Source organism: Sinocyclocheilus grahami, unplaced genomic scaffold (assembly GCF_001515645.1).
Source record: "Sinocyclocheilus grahami isolate Dianchi unplaced genomic scaffold, SAMN03320097.WGS_v1.1 scaffold112.1, whole genome shotgun sequence".
Taxonomy (NCBI): domain Eukaryota; kingdom Metazoa; phylum Chordata; class Actinopteri; order Cypriniformes; family Cyprinidae; genus Sinocyclocheilus; species Sinocyclocheilus grahami.
The window spans coordinates 872,375-880,310 of record NW_015505291.1 but is presented as its reverse complement, the minus strand read 5'-3'; positions in this window follow the sequence as shown (position 1 = coordinate 880,310).

The following is a 7,936-nucleotide window of genomic DNA, read 5'->3' as shown; positions in this document are numbered from 1 at the left end:
CCCAAATAAATTTAATTTGTCTTGTATTTTGTCCATGGGTGTTCTTGCTTAATAATAAATGTTCATCTTTTGATTATTGCTGTTACGCATAGTAATTCTGTGTGTGGTTTTTAATTTCAAGCCCATTTTAAGCCAGCAATATAATAATTGTTAAACAATATATGACTTAAACAACCCAGCATGGTGGGTAAAACCGTTTAACCCAACCAGCTGGGTCAAAATAACCCAGCATGTGTTCTGTCCAATATTTACCCAACACTGGGTTGCCAAATAACCCAAGTTGGGTTTTTTTATTTAACCCAGCATTTTTTAGAGTGTATGAACTTTTTTGTAGTGTATGAGATTTCGTTGTGAATCTCAAATCAACATTGAGAAATTCCACTATATGTATTTAAGTAAGGAATTAATCAGAATTTGTACATATGTATTTACTGTATGTGTATATAATAACATACAATACAAATATAATTTACATATTTATTTATTTTTAGAATATATAGTAATTAGTGCATTAAAGAAAATGATTTAATTGCACCTTGTCAAAGGCTGTCACGTATGAAAAGATTCATTAAATTGAGTTGTCAGTTCAATTTTAAGTTTTCAACTATGCATGCATTCTGTTTTCATGGTAACGTCTCAAAGCAGAGTGGATTGGGATAGGGAAGGGTACACATGATGGCCCTCTCTGATTTCAGCCTCTGGGGAACGTACTCGGGTGGTCCTATCAGGTGTGAAACTGACTGCTGTAAAGACGGGACCTGTCAAGACAGGCTGAAACCATGCCCAGAGTGAGGGGGTTGAAGGCTCTTTAGGTTTTCTTTTAAAATGTCACAATGCTGTCATTCACTGGTTGATTGCAAGCAGACCAAACTCAACTGTTTTAGTTGAACAGGCATGAAAGTTGAACTGGTCTAGACTAACTGAATGTTTTCTGATGCTTATTCCTAACTTTCCTCTGGTAGACAGAAGAAGAGTTCGCCACAAGGATCCATTTTTGACCCATCTCTGACTGGTTCAGTCTTTGAATGACACCTTCAATGGTAGAACCCAAACTGACCTCTGCGTGCAGAGATACCGGCAAGATGATGTCTTCATCCATTTAATTAAAACTAAACTCAGTAATTCTGAATGATTAAAATCTCTTGTTCCCAATAAGTCATTCAGTTAAATCAATGACAGGTCTGGGACCTTTGATGGCAAAAGACTGAGCTTTTTGGTCTCAGATGAACAGGCATGGCATTCTCGCCCGAAACTCCTGTTTGTTCAGAGGAGCAGCAACCGTGCTAGCCTGGCACGGCTTCACATTCCTTCAGAACTGGCTCATTCTGGACTGGGCCCAATATAAAGTAAACTTGAACAGAGAAGTACCTTTCACAGGTGTTAAACTGATACAGCAGCCAGTTCAGAAGTGTTCTCCTGAAAGGAATCAACTAAATGTAAACACTTCAGAGATGCCGTGCCTTAACATCCTCATGGGTCAGTGGGTTTGACCTGCATTGTTTTTCGAAGTACAGACAACAAAACAGCATTGTGGAAGACTCTAAAAGATGTTGTTAGTCTTTTATTAGATCAATCCAAACTTCTGTCGATTTCTAGAAAACAATGTTGACTCATGCTTTTGTTTGTAAAATACACATGCACTTACGATGGAAATGTTTAGAAGCAGATGGAAAGCTTGGATAATTGTAAAGGCATTGTTATCTGCCATGGCTGTTTGAGATCATGCGGGTGCGACTCAAACCCATAAGATGGTAAGAGGCAGAGTCCGTGTGCAAATCTAGCCCCACTAGTCTATGCCTAAGCAGTCAGAAGGGCTCACCGAACAGCCCACGATGACGCGAGAGACGCCAGCACCCGATAAACGCTAATCAGGAAGCTTGACCGCCCGTGAGACGCCCACAAAACATGTAGCAAGCTGGCAGAGGCAGATAGTGGCCGTCTTTGAAGATTCAGTTATATTCATTCAGAGTTTTGGCTCTTGAGGAAAGCTTTGATAGTGTTACAAAAAAGGCTGGAAAACCCTTATACCCGCTCTGCATTAAGGAGAGGATTGTTTTGGAGACTGTATTCTTCTGTCTGGTCTTCTTTCAACCAACATGCAGGCACTCTTTCATCTTTGGGTTACATCTTTTTGTTGGTAGCATGCAATGTTACTGTACTGTTGTCGACTATGCTGGAAAGAGTAAGAGGGAGGGAGACAGACATTGAAAATTCATTCATTTTGGATTGCATTTCTGAGTATTTCGCTTCCAAACAGGATGCTGGCCCTCATCATTTAGATCAAAGAAGATGTGAAGACCTTTTTGATTTGCTTATAGTACTTCTTTATAGCAGGGGCATAACAATCTGAAAAGTGTGTGTGTTTGGGACCGGGCTGTGCACCATTCAAAATTTAGTTGAATTTCAGATAGTAGATGCTGAATTGCAATTTGAATTTGAATTTAAGGAAGTAGAAATAAAGTGAATTGAAAATGTAAAGAAATATATATTAATGTTTTACTAGTCAAGGAAGGTAAAGACAAACTTTGAATGTTGGCTTGATAGAGAGCCTTATTTGAAAGGGTTTTCCTCTTCCTGTCATTCCATTTGAGCTTCCTGTGGGGTGTGGCCAATTAAATTCCATTTCCAGTTCATAAATTGAAGAGGAGTCGATTGTTAAATTCAGAATTTTGCGTATTATATTAGGATTAATATCTTACCGATTGCACATTGGATTCATTGCAAATACAACCAGACTTTTGTTTTCTCTTAAAGCTGTTATTTTACATGGTTTGCTAGTTTTCTTGAGCACTAAGCAAAATACTAAAGAGTTCAAAGAGACATGAATATAATTACTATTGCCCAAAATAAGTAGGGACAAAGTTATCATTTTAAAAGTAAGAGGGCTTATTCCCCCCAGATGTAATGGTTGATATGCCCCACTTAATACTTATAGTAAAATACAGCATCGATCTAATCCAAAAGAACATGTGCAGAGCAGGCAGAAGTATTTTTAACCAGACGATAATAGCATAGCTGTGCATAAATCTATTCTGTAATTAAGCATAACATATGTGCTCTCTTTTTCTCCTCAAGTGCAGCACAGGGAAGGTGCAGGTGAGAATACTTGAGACAGGGAGGACGCAGATCAACCTGAGGAATTATGTCTGCTCCGTGAAATTGAATTAAAAAAATGAAGGCATAAATAATATAGTCATGTCCATAGATATCTTCACCTCAGTAGGATATGTGGCAGACAAAGCACTCAAAAATCACACGCTGAGGCACACACACACAAACACAGATAAGGTTGTCTCGGTGCCTGAAAATTAAGAAATCATTAGAGCCATTCATCATTGTGTTGGTGGGGAAAAACCTCACTCCTTTAAATAATTACTCTGAATCAAAGGCTAAGTGCAGAGAGATCAAAGTCAGGCATTCTTGAGTAATCCTCAAGTGTTGCAAATCTTCGGTAATCTACCTTGCCAGGTCCCCACTGTTTGACATGTCTTTACTGTAGAAAAGGGAAGGGTGCCATTAATTACTGCTTTGCTGTGCAGTTGTTTACTTTCGTTAAACCTGAGTGCTGTTTGATTTGTGGATCACCCTGTTTGTAGATCACCCCCGTTTTCTTTGTGTTTGCATGGACGTTTACACGATCATTCTGCTTAGCTTGATGTCTGTGTTTGCATTAGCGTGTTTGTCTGCTTGTTCCAGGAGTTAGTAGTGTGTTTGCGTGTGTGTGTTTCTACACCGGGGGAGTGAGGATGAGATTAGCTGTGGATTTGAACAGTTTACTTTTGTGTGTCGAAACGTATTCTTAAAAAAGTGGATGAAATTGTGCAACGGTGTGTCCCTCCCTCACCCCAAACACTGCCAATCCCCCCACTAAACGCCCACTGTCCTCACCACCTCCAAATCCCAGCGTTGTTTGAATTCACGGCAGGGTCAAAGGAGTTAATTCGTTCTTTCTCAGTGATGAACCGAAGAGAGGCTTGTGCACAGGTGGTTTAGGCCTTTATCTGGTAACTCCGAGCCACTCGGTGCTGTAGTGACCGAAGAGTCACTCCTTCACAACGTGCACCGGTGTGCTGGCACAAACTCATGAGCCAACTGAGTGGGTGGAAGGTCTTTAAATTTCCTGCAGGTCCTGATCAGGGGGTGGATCAAAGTTACAGAGAGATTAAAGGACATCGGCGAGGCAAACGGCACACGGAACTCTTTCCTCGCATCGCTCTAATCCAGGCAGCAATCAGCAGAGCGCTGGACCACATGGGAAACGGGGGAGCCCCATGTGGGGCTGAATGATTTAATGATCAAGAGTTTAAAGGTCACATTAGAAATCCAGTAGATTTCTTAGTCATGTGATGAACGACAGCTAGATATACACAGACGGCCGCTGAATGATCTATGAGCCCCTTGAGCTATCGATGAATGTAACTTGGCCAGTCAGTTGAACAGGATAGAACTGATGAAGCACTTTGAACAGTCTATCCTGGTCATTGACCCCTATTTTAATCTCAGTGTCTACCTCCCATATAGCCACATGTGCAGGATTTGGCCAGAGAAGAACCCTCATCCCTGCCTGAGGAGGCGGGTAAGGGGATTCTGACTGCAGCGGTGAGGTCATCTTTAGCGGAACCTCATTTTCCTTTAAATTACCCTGGCTGATGACCTCGTCTTTTCTTGCAACAATTAACTCTGATTTGCTCATCAACCGAGCAGAAAAATTACAGCAGGGCAAAAAAACAAAGGCCACATAGTTAGCCAGGGCTGCTATCTCCCATCAGGGCTGGGACACTTCTTTGAACGTCACCGTTTGCTTTGATTGCAAAGTAGATGTGCTGCTGGCTTCCCTCTGTCAAACAGAGGACGACTTTGAATCGGGCGTGAGGTAGTGGCTGCTAAACTTGACACATCATACAAAAACACACTTTATCTCACTTGTCTGCATGTCTCCTGACTTTATTTTAATTTCTATATTTTCTCAAGTGTTTACGCAACTTTGACGTGTGTTGACAGGTTCTTTATTTCCACGAATAGGGCGTTGGAAATAAGTCATCCAACAATTTCGGATGTCATCTCAAGATGGAAAAATTAAAAATAAGAAAAGGTTGCTGTTGTAATGAATGACTCAAAGATTTATCACTAAGATTCGTAGTATTGTTTTTCCCAGACTAAGGCCAGCTCATTTGCATGCTGTAAATGCTGAAGTTGATATAAAAAACAACACACAACTCTATATAAATAAATGGATAGTATTTATCGGATAAGAAATGCCTCATGGTCAGTGATTAAGTGTGCTCTATGGCGTCCGTGAGTGAGACGCAGTCGCTGAGCTGTGTTTGAAAGGACATTGATTTCCCATTTGGCTGGTGTGTTTGGTTCAATCAGTTACAGGTATGTGTGAAGAGCTCAGCCAGGTCAAGATATACCCAGCAGTTCAAACGCTTGCTGAGGAACACAAGATAGGGTAGAGTTTATCGAGGTAAACCCATTAAGTTAAAAGATGATGAAGTAAACGGAGTGCTAAAGAAATGTGGGATCAATAACGTTCCAAGCTTTGTTAGACCTCTAACCCCTGGACTCTGTATTCATAAAAGTGCTGAAACTTTCTTGAATTGATTTAAAAGAGAGGGGAGTGCAGAACAGCACGGTTGCTTCCATTTTAGCTTCTTGTCTGCTTTGGGTTGCGATATTGTCTTTAGGGAGAAGCTGGGGGAAGACCCTCCTGGACACATCATTGTCTGAGCAGCAATTAAATTTTGAATTACTCCGGTGGGGGCAGCCAAACTGTCTGGGATAGAACTGCTGTGCTTGCCAATAGAGTTGGACGTTCTTCAGCTTTGATAACACCTGATCTATGTGTCAATATTTTACATCTACTGTAAGTGTTAGTCGCCTCTAAGATGTGAAATGATCTCATAGTGGGTTCCTCAAAATCGTTCAGCCCACCAGGATGATACTAAACGTCAGTGATCTAATAGCCTATGCTATTGTTTTATAATCCCATTTTATTTATGCATTTGTTTTTCATTATTATGTATTGTCTCCGTTTTACACAACTCAAATTGACCTTGCATTTTTCACAAAATAATATAAGTAAATTTAAGTTGATTTTAATCTAGAGTTTCTAGGTGTAGTTAGGACAAATAGGAAAAAAAGGAAGAATATGATTAACTGTGTTCTTTAAGACCTCAAGGGAAGGTTGTCAGGCTGTGAACAGAAACGGAAATGTTACTTTTTTCTTTACCAGAAGGGGGCAGTGCAGAGCAGATGCCATCCAGCTTGTCTTATTGGTTCTCCATTCATCCATCATAGGGTGCTCAAAGAACAGAGTGACTTATGAGTGAAAACACTCAATAGATTTTCGTCTCTAAGACCATTACTTTGACTGAGTGTGGCACTGTTGGATGTAGTGAAGGGTTAGAACTTGAGAGTGTAAAAGTGATGTGTTCATTGTGTCTTTTCCTAAACACTGTTAAAAATAAAGGTTCTTTATTGGCATTGATTGTTCTATGAAGAACCTTTTGCATTCATGGAACATTTCCTGGTTTCTTTGTAATAGGAAAAAAAGTTTATTTAGAATTTTAATATTTTAATAGATCCAAGAAAAAAATTCCAGATGAATAATTCTTTGGGGAACCAAAAATGGAACAGTGAGTAAGACACAATGGGAACTGCAGGCTTGCAGCTGTGTTTGTATTTGTGTATTAGTTTACTTGATTTTACTTTGGGATCAAAACCAAATATATAATCCTCAAAGGTAATTATATTCCATAAAGTAGGCTAATTGTAATTTTTAATTTTAAAAAATACAAGCAGTTTCTTTGAGTGGGAGCTTATGTTTTGGATTAGTTTGTAGTAATTAGAATGTAAAAATCTAGAGTATGTCATAGTATGCCATTTCAATACCTAAGTCAATGTGTGTGTGTGTGTGTGTGTGTGTGTACAGTGTGGCAGTGGGAGCAGCTAGTGTATTATTCAAGCTTAATTTACCTGCTTACTGAAGGTCAGTAACTTGGAACATCACACAGTTATTGCCCATATCAAACAATGATGTTATCACTGGAAATTGGATACTTTCCAAAGACAGAAGAAACAGCAGAGTATGCCACATTATCTTTATTTTACTTACATGTCCCCTCCCCCACCCACCCCATTTTCTCTCTCTCAAAAGTTTTTTTTTTTTTGTGAAAGTGCGTGTGTTCTCTTACACTAAATGACCAAAGTTGCCCATCAGGATGTTGTAGGTATCACAGTACATCAGTTCAGATAATGCACCCTCTACATGGCTGATGACATAGCTGAGGACTGATTTTGGAGATATGCCCATAAATCTGTTAGATTACCCCCATGCACACACACACACACACAGATGGATACACACAGATGCAGATATTCCTTGCGTGCACATCTCTGTCAGATCTCACGAATCGACACAGATTTATGAAAAATGGACACATGCAGCAGTTGTAAATTCCACGTTTTTCTTTTTACTCTTTTCTCACACTCTCACGTTGGTTTTTCAGGTTAACGTGCAGTGCAATACTTGCTGCAATACTTACCCCCAGACGCTCACACACGAGTGAAATCCTGACCTTCTTTTGTTAGAGGTGAGTGTATGTCTTTTTTATGATTCATACTGAGTGTATGTCCTTTTTTTAGGAAAGGGCTTGAGAGAATGCATAGGGAATAGAAGAATTTCACAGTTCAAACTCCATGCTACAGGTGCACTAGCACTAGGGGGTGGGTTTAGTTCATGTGAGCTTAAATCGAGTCTGACACAAGTTTTGGCATTTTTGCAGCACAGATGTGCAGCACAGCTTGCTCAGGCCTGGCTTGAGCATCCCAAAGAGATGGGGACATAGTCACAGAGATCTCCCCAAGTGGGTTTATTTAGCAAGAGGCTAAAGACTCACTATAGCTTCAGTAAACAGCAGTCTTTTGTTGACGT